The sequence below is a fragment of the Temnothorax longispinosus genome, chromosome 5, assembly GCF_030848805.1.
Source record: "Temnothorax longispinosus isolate EJ_2023e chromosome 5, Tlon_JGU_v1, whole genome shotgun sequence".
Taxonomy (NCBI): Eukaryota; Metazoa; Arthropoda; class Insecta; order Hymenoptera; family Formicidae; genus Temnothorax; species Temnothorax longispinosus.
In genome coordinates, this window is record NC_092362.1 from 18,077,631 (window position 1) to 18,099,150 (window position 21,520).

The 21,520-nt window shown below is 38.6% G+C and overlaps 1 protein-coding gene across 4 annotated transcripts in view; it reads right to left on the bottom strand.

Moving 5' to 3' along the window:
* The window catches only part of Klu (zinc finger protein klumpfuss), a 70,168-nt gene that overhangs the window by 32,828 nt on the left and 15,820 nt on the right, over positions 1 to 21,520 (bottom strand). For 2 of the 4 annotated variants that reach the window (XR_011731978.1, XM_071778103.1), the window contains exon 1: positions 18,264 to 19,351. The exons of 1 other annotated variant lie outside the window; for it this stretch is intronic. The gene's annotated coding sequence lies outside the window, so the exon portion shown is untranslated. Of the gene's footprint in view, positions 1 to 18,263; positions 19,352 to 21,520 lie in introns of those variants that run through there. One more of the 4 variants, XM_071778104.1, reaches the window with a different exon arrangement.

Here is a 21,520-nt window from a genome sequence, read left to right on the forward strand (position 1 = left end):
CTTTAAGTAAATGACCGTCTATTAAGCTGACACAGCCAATTCAGCACAATCTCCAGCCGTTTCGGAGAAAATAGTAGCTGTGCTAACTTATGTTTAAAGTTAGCACAGCCATTCAAAAAATTGTGTTAAATAAAAAAAAAGGAACATATTCTTTTAGTGCTTTTTTGTTGCTAATTTGTTGCTCCATTCCCGATTTTGTAATTTCATTTTTAAACCCTGGAAACTACCCCCAAAGCTATTTCTCCTTAAAAAAATACTCTAAAATTGCAAATTAGTCAGATATTTAATTAATTATGTTCAAGATTAGTTAATTACGTTTTACTGATTTTATTGCCAACCATTTGCATTAATTCCGATTTTGTTGCTGCACCCTTAATGCTTAAAAACCACCCTTAGCTTATCCTACACCAGCACAACGCATTTAAATTGTAAATTAAACAGATTTCCGAATTGATTATGCATCCCTGATTTTGTTGCTCGCTATTTTTAACAAATTCGATTTTGTTGCTCCACCCTTAATACTTAAAAACCACCCTTAGCTTATCCTACACCAGCACAACGCCTTAAAATTGTAAATTAAACAGATTTCCGAATTGATTACGTATCCCTGATTTTGTTGCTCGCTATTTTTAACAAATACGATTTTGTTGCTCTACCCTTGACTCTTAAAAACCACCCTTAGCTTATCCTACATCAGCACAACTCCTTAAAGTCATAAATTGAACACATTTCCGAATTGATTACGAATCCCTGATTTTGTTGCTCGCTATTTTTAACAAATACGATTTTGTTGCTCCACCCTTAATTCTTAAAAACCACCCTTAGCTTATCCTGCACCAGCACAACGCCTTAAAGTCATAAATTGAACACATTTCCGAATTGATTACGTATCCCTGATTTTGTTGCTCGCTATTTTTAACAAATACGATTTTGTTGCTCCACCCTTGATTCTCAAAAATCACCCTTAGCTTATCTTACATCAGCACAACGCCTTGAAATCATAAATTAAACAGATTCCCGAATTGATTACGTATCCCTGATTTTGTTGCTCGCTATTTTTAACAAATACGATTTTGTTGCTCCACCCTTGATTCTCAAAAACCACCCTTAGCTTATCTTACATCAGCACAACGCCTTAAAATCATAAATTAAACAGTTTCCCGAATTGATTACGTATCCCTGATTTTGTGGCTCGCTATTTTTAACAAATTCGGATTTATTGCTACATCTTGCTTTTATAAAATTTGCATTTTTATCATATTTTAGCTGATAACAATTTTGTTGTATAATAATTTTGTTATATGTACATTATGTTTTAAACATATTTTTGTATTCTAATATAAAATTTATTAAGTGTAATATTTTTCGTTAAATTACTTTTTTGCGTGTAATAAGATAGTATAAATTATTTAATTTTTTTTAAGGACAATGCAATAAATAAATCATATGTAACTAATAAGTAAGTTGTTCTGTTTTTTATATAATATATAATTTATTTAATTATTGATGTACATAAGAATATGTGGATGTACTTGTTTGGTTTTCTTTATTTTTTTTTCTGCTACTTGCAAATCATTATATTCTATCCAGTTTTCGGATCGCCGAGTTATTGCAGTGTAATGTCCGGTACATTTGTCAGTATCGGATCCTCGAGTCAGCATCAGTGGTTTTTTATAATCCACAATCCCTATCAATTTTAAATCATTTTCTTGATTTAGGGGATTTTTAATAGTGTTTGGTATGTCTTGTAATTTTATTGGTTCAGTTTTAGTGCCGAAATTACAGACATCAATGGCGTTGTGCTGATGTAAGATAAGCTAAGGGTAATTTTTGAGAATCAAGGGTGGAGCAACAAAATCGTATTTGTTAAAAATAGCGAGCAACAAAATCAGGGATACGTAATCAATTCGGGAATCTGTTTAATTTATGATTTTAAGGCGTTGTGCTGATGTAAGATAAGCTAAGGGTGGTTTCTGAGAATCAAGGGTGGAGCAACAAAATCGTATTTGTTGAAAATAGCGAGCAACAAAATCAGGGATACGTAATCAATTCGGAAATGTGTTCAATTTATGACTTTAAGGCGTTGTGCTGGTGCAGGATAAGCTAAGGGTGGTTTTTAAGAATTAAGGGTGGAGCAACAAAATCGTATTTGTTGAAAATAGCGAGCAACAAAATCAGGGATACGTAATCAATTCGGAAATGTGTTCAATTTATGACTTTAAGGCGTTGTGCTGATGTAAGATAAGCTAAGGGTAATTTTTGAGAATCAAGGGTGGAGCAACAAAATCGTATTTGTTAAAAATAGCGAGCAACAAAATCAGGGATACGTAATCAATTCGGGAATCTGTTTAATTTATGATTTTAAGGCGTTGTGCTGATGTAAGATAAGCTAAGGGTGGTTTTTAAGAATTAAGGGTGGAGCAACAAAATCGTATTTGTTAAAAATAGCGAGCAACAAAATCAGGGATACGTAATCAATTCGGAAATGTGTTCAATTTATGATTTTAAGGCGTTGTGCTGATGTAGGATAAGCTAAGGGTGGTTTTTAAGAGTCAAGGGTGGAGCAACAAAATCGTATTTGTTAAAAATAGCGAGCAACAAAATCAGGGATACGTAATCAATTCGGAAATGTGTTCAATTTATGACTTTGAGGCGTTGTGCTGATGTACGATAAGCTAAGGGTGATTTTTGAGAATCAAGGGTGGAGCAACAAAATCGTATTTGTTGAAAATAGCGAGCAACAAAATCAGGGATACGTAATCAATTCGGAAATGTGTTCAATTTATGACTTTAAGGCGTTGTGCTGGTGCAGGATAAGCTAAGGGTGGTTTTTAAGAATTAAGGGTGGAGCAACAAAATCGTATTTGTTAAAAATAGCGAGCAACAAAATCAGGGATACGTAATCAATTCGGGAATCTGTTTAATTTATGATTTTAAGGCGTTGTGCTGATGTAAGATAAGCTAAGGGTGGTTTTTGAGAATCAAGGGTGGAGCAACAAAATCGTATTTGTTAAAAATAGCGAGCAACAAAATCAGGGATACGTAATCAATTCGGAAATGTGTTCAATTTATGACTTTAAGGCGTTGTGCTGGTGCAGGATAAGCTAAGGGTGGTTTTTAAGAATTAAGGGTGGAGCAACAAAATCGTATTTGTTAAAAATAGCGAGCAACAAAATCAGGGATTCGTAATCAATTCGGAAATGTGTTCAATTTATGACTTTAAGGAGTTGTGCTGATGTAGGATAAGCTAAGGGTGGTTTTTAAGAGTCAAGGGTAGAGCAACAAAATCGTATTTGTAAAAATAGCGAGCAACAAAATCAGGGATACGTAATCAATTCGGAAATCTGTTTAATTTACAATTTTAAGGCGTTGTGCTGGTGTAGGATAAGCTAAGGGTGGTTTTTAAGCATTAAGGGTGGAGCAACAAAATCGAATTTGTTAAAAATAGCGAGCAACAAAATCAGGGATGCATAATCAATTCGGAAATCTGTTTAATTTACAATTTAAATGCGTTGTGCTGGTGTAGGATAAGCTAAGGGTGGTTTTTAAGCATTAAGGGTGCAGCAACAAAATCGGAATTAATGCAAATGGTTGGCAATAAAATCAGTAAAACGTAATTAACTAATCTTGAACATAATTAATTAAATATCTGACTAATTTGCAATTTTAGAGTATTTTTTTAAGGAGAAATAGCTTTGGGGGTAGTTTCCAGGGTTTAAAAATGAAATTACAAAATCGGGAATGGAGCAACAAATTAGCAACAAAAAAGCACTAAAAGATTATGTCTTTTTTTTTATTTAACACAATTTTTTGAATGGCTGTGCTAACTTTAAACATAAGTTAGCACAGCTACTATTTTCTCCGAAACGGCTGGAGCAACAAAATTGGGAATTGAGCAACAAATTAGCAACAAAAGAGCACTAAATTTCTGTATAAATTTTAATCGATTGTGCTAAATGACCCAGTTCGATGGAATTCGTTTCCATCCGTCGAACAAATTTCAAAGTGGAGCATTCTCTTTATTGGTAGTAACCAGGTAGCTAAAATAGTAACTAGAGCTAATTAATATCAGCAAAGAGTCCAAGTAAACCAGAATCTAGTCAGGATATTATTTCTAACACACAGATTTTCCTAAAAATATTAAACAGAATGACACTTTACTACGTGTAATTGATGCAGTAATAAAATTAATATTCATTCATCCACAATGAATATAAATGTAGAAAAAGTTAGTTAATCCGAATGAGATCTCGATGGGATTTATAACGTTGTTGCAGCTGTTAACAAAATAAACGACAGAAAATACTTTATCAAGCTGATGATCTTTATCAGTAGTGTACGAATCTTTATGCGAATTTGCTCAAAGAATCGCCATACATAAATCACACCATACATATAAATCACGATCGATAAAGTCATCCTTTTAAGGCAGATATTGAAAAAGGGAGGTATACGGTTTGGCAGGACAGATGGGCCAATTAAAATTAAATCACTACAGCTCGATGTGTTTGAATTCGCGCGACCAGTATCGAGCCCATAGCTACTTTTTCGAAGAAGACACCTGGCGCCTCATACTTGCACTCAATTCTTCTACATGGCTAACCGGGTATAAACTGAAATAATAATAGCATACGACGACAAAAAGTGATGATGGCGCGATGGTGTAAAATGGTGGTACCTGCAAGGTAGATGTACAGGGTATTTTATTTTAATGTACTATTCAAAATAGCTGTTAAAATAGCCTCGAGGAAAAAATACAAAACTAGGTAAATTTTTCTCTCTTTCTTTCTCCCCCCTCTTTTTCGAAATATAATACTTCAATTATATTAAATTCAATAATATTTAAAATATTACATATAAAGAATAAAGAAATTAAATAACGAATTAAGCTGGGAGAATAAGAACAAGTAACAGGTGGCTCGTAATTTCAACGAACAGAGAATAAAACAAATGGTAATGGACAATAACAATATTGTCGAAAACAGAAGATAGAGACAAATTTTGTTGTAGAATTGGTCGTAATAATTTTTATTTTTGCTTGTTTTATTTCTGCTTTAATACATAATATTTCTATTAATTCTTTATTAGTTTTGTTGTAAATTTGTAATATCTGCCATTTTAAGTTGTTAATGAAGGTAAAAATGAAAAATTTGTAATACTTTAGTATATAGATAGGAGTAAAACTCGTAAAATACAAAATGGATATTAAAATCTGATATAAAGTTTTATGATATCAAAAAACATATATTTATTTCATGATACACACACACACACACACACACACACACACACACACACACACACACACACATCCAAATACCAAAAGTTTTAAAGGCTATATTTTTAAAGATTACTTACATACTATATCTGATCTTTCGATATTCGATTGATAGGTAACTAATTTGGCGGTTTGTTTGAACATCTGGATGTTTGACTAGTCGAATATTTGGAGACCAGGATTTTCGGGACGCTAGTATACTCGAAAGCCTAAATATTTTTTGGTGTTTGCATACTCGAGTCAATATTGAATGTTTCCGTAGTGATCGGGCTTTAAATTATACGCTCCGAATCGCGCGCACGAGCCAATGCATCTCAGTTTCATAGAACAGCTGTAGTTTGAGATCTAACGGCATCAAACATTCGAAAATCCAGCCAAATGCAATGTTTATACAATTACCATTACAATTTATATCGTTAACGCGCGTTAGTACGGACGGCTTTCAATAATCTCAATAATAAAGGAAAATGCTATAAAATTAAAAAAAAAATTTGAAAAATTATAACACTGAAATTAGAGTAAAGAAAGACAATCTATACAATCTTTATGAAAATTTGTTGATATCTTTGAAAAACTCAAGCATTTTTTCAAACCTCTGTATATCTTTTGTACCTCCAGTTTATAATGTCGATGAAAAGACAATAGATTAGTGGTCAAAAGGATGTGGAAACGAGAGGAAAAAAACTTGGAGAGCAACAAGGAAGAAGTAGCAACACGGAGAATTTATTGCCGTGCGGTCCGAAAGACCGACGAGAAGTAGGCAGGAACGTTTAGAGGCAGCCGCGCCAACAAATAAGAAGTTCGAGGCGAGAGGAGGGACGAAATGCTTACAAATGAGAGGTAGGAGAGAAGAAGAATCTAAAAAGCCTACTATGTAACAGGTGTAATGGGTGAACCTTGAACGCAACGAAATTTTGCGCGCATCTGAGCCACTCGCGACTCGACTGTTTAACATTGACATTTAATGACATCATTTTTTCTGTTCAATCAACGCAGATAAGAAATTAATCTCGGGTAGTCCAACAGCGGATATCCTGAACGAACATTTCCATTGAGGCATCAACTTCATATTATTTCTCATATTATTGAGAAATTGTGAGATTGAATACTGAAATTGAAAAAATTATAAAATTCGTAAAAAATATTGTTTTCCTTATCAGCCTCTAAAAGTGCTCTATAAGCGCTGTGTATTCTGATATTCATTGAATTAAAAATGTACAGACTTAGTATTCACGCTGTACGCTCTAAATCTAAATGCTTATAAAAACCCAAGTACCAAGAAAATAATAGTCCAAAATTTAATAATTTAAAATCGTAAAAGTACGAAAGGTTCTATGATCGTTAATTTTTAAAGCTTAACCAATGGAAATCGGATTTATCGAGAATTTTAAAGATCTAACAAACAATTAAATTCTTCAGGAGTTTCAAATATTCAGGTGTTCAAAGAATTCAAAATTTTATAAATGCACAAATTTTAAAATTAATTTCTCCTTTAAATCATCGAAGATATGTCAATTTACGTATATTCTATCGCGCGGAATATTGCTTTTCGTCACATACTATGTAAGAAACATCGATCCTTTGGGAACCACTGACCGAGAGCCTCGGGACGTCAAACGTAAGGCTGCCGTAAGAGGAAGAGGATGGCGATCCGATCTCCGATAAGAGTCGCTTCTGTATGTATACGAGCGGTGAATACAAGAGCGCGGGAAGAGGTAAAGGGACCTCATGCACCTCATCTTCGGTTCGAGGCGCGTGGTTAGATATCGATATCTCTCACGATGCGTTTTCTCCCGCACGGATACATATCGATCGGCGTCTTACAAAGAAGCGGAGACTAGAGACTAGAGATAAACGATGCTTGATTGATTAATCAAAGTAATACCCCTTTCCTTAGTTTCAATACATTTTTTTTAAATGGCTATTCAAATCTTAGTTTATAAGGAAATTGACATTTTATAGTTCAGTGTCTCAAAATACCGAGAAATATTGAAATATAAATAATTGAATATAAATTTAAAATAGATTTGTTGACTAGACTTTTTAAGAATATTACACGCAAAATAACCATTTTCCAGTCTGTCTACAAAACTTACATTGCTTTTATTCTGCCGCAATTATTACGATAACGATTAACTGTCAGCATAAGTAAATATATACTTTTCAATGGTTCCACGAATAAATTAAGAATCGGTCCATTAATCAGTTAAAAAAAACTGACATATTAGTCCCGACGTGTTTCGAAAAAAGATCAATTGTAACATGTTTCTTCAACTCGATTATTTCCGAATCGATTTTCTCTTTGATACTTTCGTGCCTAGAGAAGCGAGAGGAAGGGTGGATGACCGCGAGAGTCGGACGAGAGAAGCTTGATTCAACTTGTTAACTCCGGTAGCTGAATAGCACTTCGGCAACTTTGCGATCGCGCGCGGCAGGTACATACACCTACTTAACGACCCAAGCCCAACCCAGCTACCTGTTCGACCATAGAGAATGATCGTTTTCCTAGCGCCGGCGATCGTTCATCGGTAGCAACGGTTGCGGAAACGAGCAAACCGCAAGATGAAAGGAGAAGGATGAAGAAGAGGGATGACGATAGGCGAGGGAAAACGAGAACGATGAGAATCGGTCCGGAGATTAACGCTTCGAGCGCGAGAGTCGAATGTTATCGTGCTAAATGACTGAAATCAGTGCGTTCGCGTAGTGTGGTTGAGATACATCTTTAAGCCTTTATCGCGTCGCATTAACTTCAAGCAATAATCTAAATAAATATAACGTATTTTATTGTGTCAAAGTTTTATTAATCTTGCACTTTCCATTATACAATAGGTAAAGGAAAGGAATATTGCCACGTAACAATACACATCTTTCATTTTGTAAAAAATGAACAAGAGCCAAGAGTAGGATAATAAATTCATTTTTATTTAATTTGTATTATATTTTCTATATATATATATATATATATATATATATATATATATAGATATCCTAAATTATTATATTTCCAAGTTTTACTTTGGAAAATCTTTGACACATACATCTTAGTTGAATATTTTTATATTCTATACAAAACGTTGTGAAGACATATATAAGCGCCTATAACAATGCCAAAGTGTAATTTATTATATATTTGTGTAAGTAATTTATCGTCGTAATACTTTGGAAGGTGATCTTCGCGGCCATATTTTACAATCAGAGAAACCAGTTATGTACATTTATGGAGATATTATATAAGAATTACTAGCATATATTATGTTGTATAAAAAATCTTATGAATTATGAAACGCGTTAAATACGACGCGATGTTAGTACGCGCATACGAAAGAAGATTTGTTATCGAGGATAAAACAGCTTTTATAATATGGTATCAATATTGTGTGTACACACATATATACATAATTTAATATTCAATCTTGACGTACCGAATAATGTTCGATTTCCAATTTTGCATTTGATTTTAGTATTTTATACATTTTAATATCTTTGTATTCGAATCGTGTCATTATACATATGGAAGGTTAAGAGCCATAGTGGTGTAAGTCAAATTTTTTAAAATATTGACTTACCTCTCCATATATATATAACTTTAATTTTAATCGACAAGTATATATGGCATGCACACATAATTTGTTTCATGTACAAAATACTATAAGAAAGATTATAAGCATAAAATTATCTTCACTTCTTTTCTATAATGGATATATTAAAACAATAGCATCACGCGTTATATTATACGAGCTACTTTTTTTTTGCGCCAATGAAATATGTCGATGCAAACACGCCGGATGTTCGGGATCACTTTGAAAAGTCTGACAAGCTTCACGTTTATCGCATCGTATATTCAGCATCCGAATGTGGTAGTAGTTTATACTAACACGAGAGAGCAGTGCAGCCTCTGAAACGCGAGATGCGCGACCTTCAACTCATCCCAGGGTCGATCGATAGGCGCCACGCGCATCTCCTGACCTATATAAACATCGGAAATTCCGGGCGAGGGAGTGCGAGCGGCCGGCGAGTGCGAAGCACCTTGCGAACTTTCTCCATGTAAATAACAAACAAAGTATAAAAATGTCTGGGATCTTTGCACTTCGATACGCGTTATCGAATTTTGCTAGACAGTATATAGAAACAAATTTTAACACTGTAAGCCGTATGATAAACTGCAACATCTACGTAAATCCATCTATAAACATATTGCGCAACGATTTTAAATTAGAGGCGGGTTATCGCATCACACCGTGAACATTGTTATGCCGTGTGCCAAAACCGTGTTAACGAAAGGCTAAAGGATGTTACAGGGAGTAGCGGGGATAATCGATTACTACTTATTAGTTTTCAAATTGCCGGACATTGGCTGTTTTCGTATAGGAGCACCCGCACAACGAGTCTCCTACCACATTGGAAATTTCAAAAACGTGATTCACGGGTAAATAAAACGCGCGCTAGCGGCTTCGAACTGGCGATCGATTAAAATGCAAATTCACCATCGTCCAATTAACAGTAAACATGCAGCTTGTCTCGCGTGGACGTCGATTTTTGTTTTAGCCTTATGTACGAGTCGCGACAAAGCGCGATCTCGTGCCGATAGGCAATTAACGATCCTCGTTGGCGAGGAAAAGGCGAAAAATTCGTCGCCGGAAATCGTGAATCGCTACATCACGTCCGTTGCGTACCTTCGCCATCGGATTGCCGGTAGTGCCATGCCGGTACGATCTGCTTACATTAAAGTAGCGAATTGCGGCGAAAGGCAATTGCGACACTTGGCGTTATGAAGATGTGCGTGAGCGTTAATTACTCCGTTAAATCCGCCGCGTCGCAACGTTAGTGGGAGTATTAGACATCGTGATACCGGCGATATAAAATATTGATAATAATGATAATATATACCCGGCTGCTGCCTGTCACAGGCACATCGCAAGTATATTATACGCCCAACGGTAGATAGACTCTGGTTGCCTATCAGAGCCGGTCTCATTAACATTGATTAATTTTAATTGTGTTTTCCTTTGTTTTTATCATAAAAAAACTAACAGTCCGTATTGTTGTCAATTAATATTATACTTAATTGAACTGAGACTTATAATTAAACTGCGACAAGTTAAATTATACTGTAAGAAATGAATAAATTATCAATTTAATATTTATTACATTTATTATGAAGATAATTAAAAAGAAGTTTCTAAATCGGTGGAATCGTATAAGTAATGTTAAAGCAAAATATTGACGCTTGCAAACATAATAAGATAAATATATAGGAGCTTCGTGTCGCGCTACGATTATGGCGAATAATCTCCGAGATTAACGGCTTTAGATTATAACGGAGAATATCTAAGTTTAGCACCTTTCGGCCTCGAAAGACAGATTGTCGTATATCATTTTACTTGTAAGCAATCTAAAGTTCTGCGGAAGATTCGAGGGATCAATTAACAGAAATATTGTACCAGTCGCAATAACATTCGCTAATAATACATCCGAGTCAGATATTGCTTGTCGCAACAAATGATGCAAATTTATTAATGCGGGTGTATGTACTTCATGGTTCATCCGCACGAATACGCTTCGCTCCAATTTGAAGCTTGTGATGTAGCTTTCGCTGCAACATTCGTTTTGTTACAGTTGGAATAAGCCCTTTGCGTCTTATGGTCACTGACTTTCATTTATCACGAGAAACTATAATCGAGTGGAATTTTGTATCCCAATTTCGTGACTCGCAAACCCAAATGTGACGCATCAACGACGAATTAAAATTGACATTTTTTAAATACAGAATTTGAATACATTTGTTTGAAATAATTAGGAATTACTTAAAATTCGTATCCTAGCGTTATATTAGAGCGCCATCAGCCGATCTTTGATCCATCTTTCGCGTATTTGACATATCCGTAATGCATAAAAAAAGTAATACGTAATTGTGCGATAAACCGTGATATATTTTTCAATGCGAGCCAGAACACTATACATCCGAGTCGCCTGGCTGGAGTGGATCGGTCCGTAGGCGCGACGCAGCTTCTGCTGGTGCACGAGCGGAGAGCGATATTGATTTCCAGCGGGAGTGGAGGAGGAACGACGAGACGACATACCGCACACAGCGCGCCCGTGTGCATTGTGCCGTGGAACGAACCCAACCGACCTGTGCAACTCCGTGCCGTGTTGGGGGAGGGAGGGGTGGTGGATTCACGGTCAAGGCCGGTGAAACCAACCCTCCGTGTTATCCTCGTGCGACCCTCGCTCTCACCCACCCGGCACGCGCGCCCGGTTAAGCTTTACGGTGTTGTGATTAACGACTTCAACCTCCGCGCTCGTGTATCTATATCTCGCGGCTAGAACGATCAACGTCATCCTGTAGCTGAGATGTGGTGCAAAGTTCGTTAATAGGTTTATTTAGAGCATTAAGGTCCTGTGTCTGACAATGAGTACACAATAAGGCACACATAAAAATTCTCCACAATTCACAGATTAACGTGAAGCCAAGTTCTTGAAAGAAATACCAATCTTATAATGCAAATTTTAAAATATATATTTTGTATGACTAACTTCTTTGCTCTATTATATTAAATTGAGACTATTTAAAAGTATTCTTATATACATCTATTATATTCGTCATTATAATAGTTAACATTAATAGTTAACATTAATAGTTAACATTTTACATTTTAAAGTAATAAACGGCGCCTTTGCGTAAATCAAGTGTAGGTATTCGCCGGTGTCTATGCAGCTGGAAGAATTTCGCGTAGGACGCTAAAACGAAGCCGGAGCGAAATTTGCCTCTGTGCACAGGTTGGCTACCCTACTCGCCCGCTGAGGTGAACATTTTAGAATCGTTGGCACGAAGTCGCCTTGGGACACGGGGGGGAGAAGGGGCCACCGGGACAGACGACGGTTTTACGCAAGCGTTTACTTTCCACAGATCTCTCGGCGTGCGGCGGGAATCGACGGAGGACAGACAACGGTATAAAATATCGTCGAAAGCTATCGGGCGTTCGTTCGTTCGTTCGTTACGCGAAGGCTACACCTGCGCACGGTGCCACGCGATGAGGAAACTCCGCCGCGCCGCGTTCGAGCCCACCTACGCGGCGGCACTCCACTGCTTCGTTCGCTCGTTCGCTCGTTCGCTCGCTCGCTCGACGCGTTCAGAACCGTATTATCAGTTCGCTCGAAGAATTAATTAGAGGAGAATTCACACGCCTCCGTACGTCCGCTCGTCGTCGGTGCATACAATTATACGCGTGCGTAAGTCTGACTGACATTTTCATAGCGTCCTAAAACGATGTTCTCTCTGATGGGCCCGTATGCTTTTTCTAAATAACACTAATTTTTTTCAAAGGAAAGAAAATCATAATAATTACAATTGTGCGTTAAATACGAAATTTATAATAACTAAGTATATATAATTTATTTGAACGATGAAAGAATTATTATATGAACGCGGGAAATTAAACGCAAGTTTTTCAAACTCTATATTATACCTAATATAATTTATCAGATATGAATCGGAACGATTAAATTCCTTAGAATTCTTAGAAAACTTCGAATTTTCGCCATTCATCGAACCTCAAAGATTAAATACGTTTCGTTGAACGGTTTCTATTGATGATATTGTACACGTAGCTATGATCCATTGAATCATTAGACTGACAATACAAAATATAGGCTTTCGCGATGTCTACGTTCGCGACGTTTTCGACCGCCTATTGAACGTGCGTCTCTAAAAATCGACATCGTCAATTACGGACCGCCTTGAAGGCGTGATTTGCATGTCGTGCCTCCTCGCGAGTACGATTTGCAGTACGTTTCTTTGCGTTGTGCAGGTGACAATTCGCAACGCGTATCGTAGCGCGAGATTTGCCTTCGCAGACTCCGCGATTAGCATAATCACCGATCATTATGCCGACATCATCAGATTTTCGTGGGCGTACATTCGAAATCACGTGCGAATGAATGTTCTTCAGATAATAAAATAACGAAATAACGAAATGCAAACGCATATGGCACAAAACACGAGAGAATACATTTTTAATCCTTTGCGACGGTTCCGATATATACTTTGAAACAATGAATAATTACAACTAATAAAGAATTAAAAGAATATATTATTTGATCATTTTCCAAAACGAACGAATCGAGCATTGCGTTACACAATATTATAATCGAAATATGCGATTGCGCCCGCGTCAGAGACCGCCTTTCGTTGCTGATACACGATATTCCGCAGAATTTTCTTATTAAATTTCAGAGATGAGATGATTCGAATCAATAAGATAAAATAAATATATTAATTTCTGAAGACATTTTAAGCTGGGTATACACTTAGCGAACGAACAGCGAACGCGAACGTTTGGACATTCGCGTTTATGTTCCTAGGTTGGTTGTTCTTTTTTTTTGTTTGGTTGCACCAAACACAATTCGATAGATTCGGTCTTTGCTGCATGCATGTAGCAATTTGAGATTTTTGATTATATCTTTTGAATAATGACAACGAATGTTTGCGTTCGCTTTTCGTTCGCTAAGTGTATACCCAGATTTAAATGCATCTTGGAACACATCTTGAAGTTTGTGAGATCTTAAATTGAGATATGTTTAAAAGACCGCATTGACTGAAGAATACGATTTTATCACATCCGCGTCTTGGCTCAAGTTTTACTCGAAATTTTACTTTGAAGTTTAATTCGGTAAAATTTCGTAATTTCCCGATATTAAGTAGTTTCGCTCAGTTTTCAATCTTTAGAAAGAAGAAGTCGATTACGAATACATTAAGAAATACGCACTTGTAGCCCTCGAAGGCTCATGAAATGTTCTGTACAGGTAAATGGCGAAGTGGATGGCGGCGGCCGTTTGATTAAGCGCGGTAGCTAGTACCGAGAGTGATCGTTGGCGCAATTACGCCAAATGGATTTCCTAATTGCGGCGCCGTGCCACGAAGAGATTACTCACGTTCGATCGTCCCGCGTCCGTTGAATCAGTAAAAATCGCGATATCGAAGCCGTCGTATACTCTTGTGTGCCGTCGTGAGAAATATATCTGCCGCCGGATTCGATCTGACAAGATCGATTCCGCGATACATTTATCTATATAAAACAGAAAGATATACGGTGGCACGCAAAATTCATGAAACACGAAATTGATTGATATACGAATGAATGAATCTGAGCATTTTCAAATGTTTCGATAATGAATATATTTCTGATTGGCAAAATAAAAAAGAGAATTGGTCTCTTTTCGAAAATCAAGTTTATTTTGGAACACATAAAATCAAATTTATTTCCAGTTATTACCGTGAAAACTTGATTATTGTTAAATTAATACATATTTTTTGAATTTTAAAAACATTAAATCTTTCTAAATGCTAGGAAAAATTGAACGTGCGATATTTTTCGAGGAACTTCACTAAACATGATAAACTCTCCTACCATTGATAATCGTTTCAGAGAATAAAGAACAACCTGAGAAGCACGCGCACACTGTTTCGCGCTGTGGTCGCTGCAGGAGAGCAACAAAACGCTCGTGCGCTGGTAGTTGTCTCTCCTAACGGAGGAGTCGCGTGTAATCTTATCGCCGAGATAGCGACTACCTTAATCCTCGCTTATTCTATTTCTGCACGGCCGCCGTCTTTACGTGGGAGCGCGAAAGATGCGTACAGGGAAGAAAGAAAGAACGACGAGGGGAGGAGGGTTATAAAGAGTCGGGGCAGAGGAGGTGGAGGAAGATTGCAGGGGCTGCGTCAGGGAGCGAGCGTACCGAAAGGCCTTCGATCTGCATAGCAAATTGGCGATCGATATACGGTCACCGACGCACGGTGAATCGCGCGAGCCTCGAATTAAAGCTTATAACTTTCATGTCCGGCGCAATGTATCATTATGCGCGCGGACCCAGGGCTCCGCCGATGCAGCTGCCGCTGCAGCGCATCGGCGACTGGCGGCGGGCGGCGGGCGCGAATATGTGCATAAAGCACGATAAATCATGCCCGCCAATAGATATCGATCGACGGATGACAGTCACCGAACGGTGATAATTGAGAAAAACTATGTCTAGTTTCGATGATTCGTGTTCCTTTTTGTGTAGTGACAATTAATAAGCATATGGCTGGAATTAATATAAGACTGATTGAAATATTAAAATTGTGTAAATAGATTAAAACCCAAATGCGTGAGTAAAATATTAGTCACATCCAAATTGCGTCTATATAATTTAGAGCTTTATTAAATCTATCGTGTAAGTGTACATCACATAATTACGATTTAATAATTCCCTTCGTAAGGACAGGCACGAATAACCACAAAATTTAGTTTTTTGAAATAGTAAACAAAATAGGATTAATTTATCTTTATATAACACTTTTTACATCAAACGATTATCATGTATCAAAGTAGCATATGAAATGAAGCGCTGACGCTAAAAGGGGAATCGCTCGTGGGATTGAAGAACGTTTTCGTCGCTCAGTACGTTGTTTGCAAATGAGACAGGACAGCCGTGACATCTGACACTTTGTGTGCTCTGTGTCCGGCCACTCTCTTTACCACGCACGTCAAGAAGGACGCTGACTTCTGGGATTGCTCCGTCGTATTAAGAACTTATTGAAACAATGGAAGTAAGTTTCACACGAATATCTTACCTCCTTCAATAAACATTCGTTAAAACCCAAAATGCAAGAGAAATTAAAACTGTTATTGACGATTTATCTTGATATGTAATGTGATATGATTAAATCTATGAACTGATTATATATCAAATGTCAAAAAGCAGTATACCTTTAACCAAATTAATAACGACATTATGAAAATAGAGAAAATATTTAACGTAGGTATGTAAGATATATTATGTATAGAATTTTTAATATCATAGAAATGGCCAAAAATTACTTCCATGTTTTCTTTAATATTCTGGGTTATATTTATAAAAATAAATATAATTATTAAAATACTATACGTTAAAAGCAGTGTACAAAATTATAATTCATATATATATCAATTTAAAAACGAAATTATAGCCCTAATAGATGGAATGAGGAAACAGAGATATTCTGAAATTTCTATTCTTAAAATTAAACCGACGTTTTTTACGTTTCTTAATTTGTATAATCATCCGATAGTTTGTTTTGCGTATATTGGCACGCACTTTCGGCGTGGCCGATTTCCGCGTAGTAATATGCGGTAGATCGGCGCGTGCGCGACGGTAACGACGGTAGAGATTTAACGCGTACGTGTCACGCTTAGCACGCGTCAAAGTCACGAGGCGTGAAGGGACGAAGCGCGTAAACGAGATTGGTCGCAGCAGATCGTTCTACGTGGCTGGGTTAACGCGCGTGTCCGCTCCACTTCCGACATTAAGCCACCCTCGCGCGTAAGATGGTAACCCGTATTTAGCGTAACGTCGCTGGGAGATATTTTCAAAACTCACGAGTCTTTGCAGCGCGCAAATCCCGTACGATAACACTGTCGAAAGTGCGAAATCTTCGATAGCACATCCACGCAGTATATGCACGTATCCGGATTACAGTACAGTATATTTTAAAATAGTGAGAGGAAGAATAATTGGACATTATGCATGTATAATGTATACATATCACATAGATTAAATCGGTAAACTTTAATTAGGAAATATTGCCAATTTCAATACTAAACTACTACTCGTCACTGTCGCAGTTGACTTTGACTGTCAATTTATACATGAGATTACAGCTAATGAATGCACAAAAACAAAGCCTTGGAGAATTCATTAATTTAAAATATAACACACGCATTTGCACTATTGTTTAAAGGTGCTTATTTAAAATCCGCAATACTACTTTTTTCCTTTTGCGTACAACTTGGAATAATATATTTCTACGGCAACAATCGAGAAATAATAAATAAATATTTTCTACTCGTTTTCAAACTTCTGCATCGATCTGTGTTGAAAATTTCAACCGCGAGCCGGAAAAGGTCGAGCGTGAAAAAGAGTAGTCGAGAACGTACGCCTCGTATACGTATTTACTTTACCACGCGTGTCCGCTCCACTTCCGACGCTTAGCGCCGCGACGCTTCGACGAGCGCGGCGTAACGATGTTAAAACCGCCCTCGCACGTGACAACGAAGGAAAACTCGCTTCTGTGAGATCGATTATAAACGCATTCTAGTGTCAACGAGGGTGGAAGAAGCGGCTTTGATATTAAATGGCAGTTCGTTGCACGATTATTATCTCTCTCGATTCCTCCGACGAGACTCCTCCGGTTGCTTCTTTCGCTCTCGTTCAATGCGCTAAGGCTAAGTGATTACTTGCAGCACATTGCTACCCCAATTTATGGGCCATCCGATAAAATGTACAACTCTTCGAGTTTGTGTTTAATCCTCTTTGTTTTTTTTGTCTATCTCTCTCTCTCTCTCTCTCTTTCAACGTGCAATGGGAGCAGCGATTAAAGTTGTGACATTAATAGAGCAAGCAACAAAGTTGCAGCGAATAAAACTACGACGAAATATTATTCCGTTAACCGAGTTTCGATATAGCGCGCGCCTGTGATACTATGATAACCCTCGATTAACATGACATTTTTATAACGTAGGCAGTATATTCCCACAAAGAAAAATTGCACGATAATCCTTTAGCATTGTAAAACATATTGTGTAACATCTTACACTTACACTTACTTTAACATACTTTAATTAATCTTTTTTCTCTCTTTCCATATAAAATTAGTTTATAAAACATGATATTTTTTGCTCACAAATTCTGCACTAATTTTCACGTTATACATGACGGGCTAACTGTAAAAAAATATACGATCACCAAAAATGAAGTCGGAAAGACCAGCATATTATGACACATATAATGAAATAACGTTATGGGATATTCATTATTAACGAAACATTGCTTTTACCAGCAATATTCGCGATTTCCCTATCCGATCGGAGCGAGACTTCGCGATAAGTAGGTATCGATAATTAGGATGGGTCGACGGACATCGCGGCGCGCTTTCACCAATAAAGGGTGGCAAGATCGGATCGTCGCTTACCGGGTAACAGTTAGGGGCTGCCGCGCATCCGATCCTCCGGAGATTCAACCTCCTCCACCTTGGGACACTTTAATCGTACCGGACACCCCTCCTTATCTATCTCCTTATAGTCACAAATCACAATACAGCAGGCACTGAACTTAGCTTATACAGGGACCATCCTTTCCTTCCTTTATCACAGTAACAATCGAATGTTCGGGCCGTCGTCGTGCGGCGTGCACAGTTCGCGGCGTTAATACCCTCGGACAATACTCCAGTCGATATACAACGGAAACAACAATGAACAACAACGACTGCGGGATCGCTCGACGAAGCGACTCTTGATCACATTGCATTAGCACATACACACAGAAATTTCGCCGATCCCTTCAACGGCGGCACTTCACAGCCTCCGCTTCTCGCTCACGTGTGAACGAACGCTCCTGTCGAGATCGGGAATGGCACTACTCGATGACGATGTGCAATGACGATGCTCTCTCCCACGCGTTTAACGATTGTAGGCTTTCTCTCTCTTTCTCTCTCTCCCCCTCTCTCTCTCTTTCTCCCGATATTCCGCTATCATTAACAGTTAGAGGTTCGCGCGGGACACTAATACGAGCGGCCGGCTAGCGAGATCAATCAGGCACATCGAGATCACAGAATTCTCTGGTCCGTCGGGATATCACCGTCCAAGTATCACGTGACAGCTACTATTGACGAACTCAATAAGCGGACTTGAGTTGTCCCGCGACGATCCTTCGCCACGACGGACGATCGCGCGCGCTTTTTTTTTTTTTTACGGGAGCAACGGCATCCCTCTTGAGAACAACCCCTCGTGGGACTTCCCCTTTCGCGCTCCGATGACTCCTCGTACGTGGTCCGGCTCTCTCGCTGTCGCACGAGAGTGAAAGAATGAGGGGAGAGGGAGAGAGCGCGTTGTTGGACACCTCGGAGAAGGAGAAAGACGTGGCGCACGTTCGCACAGCCGACAACACGGCAATCCTTTCAGTAGCGCGGTCTCGCGCCGACTGCGAGGAGTACGAGGCTGCGGCGGCTCGGAAGTTTCACCTTCGGCCGCGTTCGCCACCCTCCGTCCCTCTCTCCACGTGCTCGGCATCCCCCACTGACTTTCGTGTCTCACGGACCTTAGGTCCCCTCCGCCGTCAATGTTTAACCCGTGCCAGCTGGCCCCACCATCGACTTGGGTTATACCCTCTCCGACGACTCCGGCTCCGGAGACCGGTTCCCTCTCTTAGTCGTCGCGTCAGCCTAACCGAGAGCAATAGGCGCGAGGTACGCGCACGCACACCATCGCGCGTGGGTGCACGTACGAACGTCGAACCACGCCTATCTCCCTACCTCGTGCACGCGACCGACCAGTTCACGCTGTTTTTACTGGCGAAATAGCCAAGGGTGACCGAGAGCGAGAACGACATACAGGGACGAGGGAGGGAACAGGGTTGCACGCGACGTGTAGAATGAGGAGGAAGAGAGAGAGAAGGAGAGAGGAGAGGAAAAAGAGAAAGAGCGATCTTACTGGCGTCTCGCCGGGACTGCCCACGCGTCCAAGGGTGCGTACACACGTACGCAGAGGCATTTTGATAAGAAAGCCGGCGCGGCGCGGCGTTGCACGCGCTGCATAGCTCTTAAACTATCACGGCTGACTCTACGATTTCCAATAGATAACATTGGAAAAAATTATCTTTTTATCAAATGATTCTGCTGAAAAAGCACCATCAGACCATCGCAATAATAATTTTTCCTAAGCGAAATTTAATATATTCTATGTCTGACGACGTTTCAGGTGCCAATATTTTGTCGATGTCGCTTAATTATTGATTTTCATTAATTTGTCGTTTATTAAGAGATATTTAATTTGATCAGCAATAAGTATATCTTATTTAGCAACTTTTTTTTTCAAGAATAATCGCAAACAAGTTGCCTGACAAATTTGGAACATCCACTCCGTTCCGTGAACGCAGAAACTCAAATATAGCCTTTTGGAAAGTTTCTGATAAAAATACCTGACGCGTCGTCCTCTCTTTGTACGACTTTTGTAAACAAATGCCCCTTGAGATATTGACACGTGGTTGAGGCTCCGGCCACACTTTAGACACGTGTCCACCATGTCGAGAGTACTCGCTAAGTGGCTGCTCGACCGTTTGAATTTTTTCTAGACGTTCGTATTTGCCTTTTTCCTCTTTCCATTTTTTCTTTTTTTTCTACCGAAGAAGCCGCCGCGGCGCGGCGGCGACCTAATGCCAGATGGAGAACCGTAAAGCGCGGAATAGTCGAAGTTGATTTATTTTAGGAACTCTCGCGTGCCACGAATACAAATTTAACGTCATCCATTTCCTCTTCTCGCGTATAATGCGCGGAATTATTACCACGTAAAATAAAATACCTAACAACAAGCAACGAGCTCACTCAGTATAGTTTATCACTCGCTATTGCCGAGCGGTCAAATATGATTTGTCGTTACAGACTTTCGTATAGGAAATCACGATTACATAATTTTTAATCGCCTTTAGATGATTTATGAACCATCATGATGATGATTTGTCGACATTAATAAGCTCCACAAAGACGAGGTCAATAATTTCGTGTGAATCGTGACGACGTATGTTCGGAACCAGAAATCGCGATCTATCCCATCTTAATAATAAGTAATATTCCTATAATCGAGAGGCGTAATTTGGTAAGTGCGTAGACTAATACGAAGCCATATATATATATTCTTCTACTCTCACTCTCCTTGTAATTATAACAAATTGATAGGTTAGAAGCTCGGGCCGGGCCATCGCTTATTGGAATAATTGCGCAATCCACGTCATTAACCTTAATGAGCTCAGGTCGGATCTAACGCCTCTTAGAAACCGTTGCACTTTCGAAACGATCCATACGGCGCGGCATTTTCTCCACAGTGCGTGTGCCCACGCACCTCGTCGCCGCGCCGGTCGGTCCGTAAAATCTAACGTAATTGCAGGTTGGAGCGTGCGACACAACGCGCGTACAACATATATAGATCGTAATGTATCTTGTTGTTCTCTGATCTCTTTGTCAAGTGCGAAACAACTGATGCAATTTGCGTTATTCTGATTACCACTTCCTCGAATCGATGCTCACATGTTTGTCGATTATGAAAATGCAGTAAAAATAGATGCACCGGTAAATGACTGTTTACTAGGAAACCATAATCATATCAAATTTATATTTATTTCTATTAATAGAGTTCTAAAAGATAGATCTAACACTGAGAGATCTAGAAATATATATAT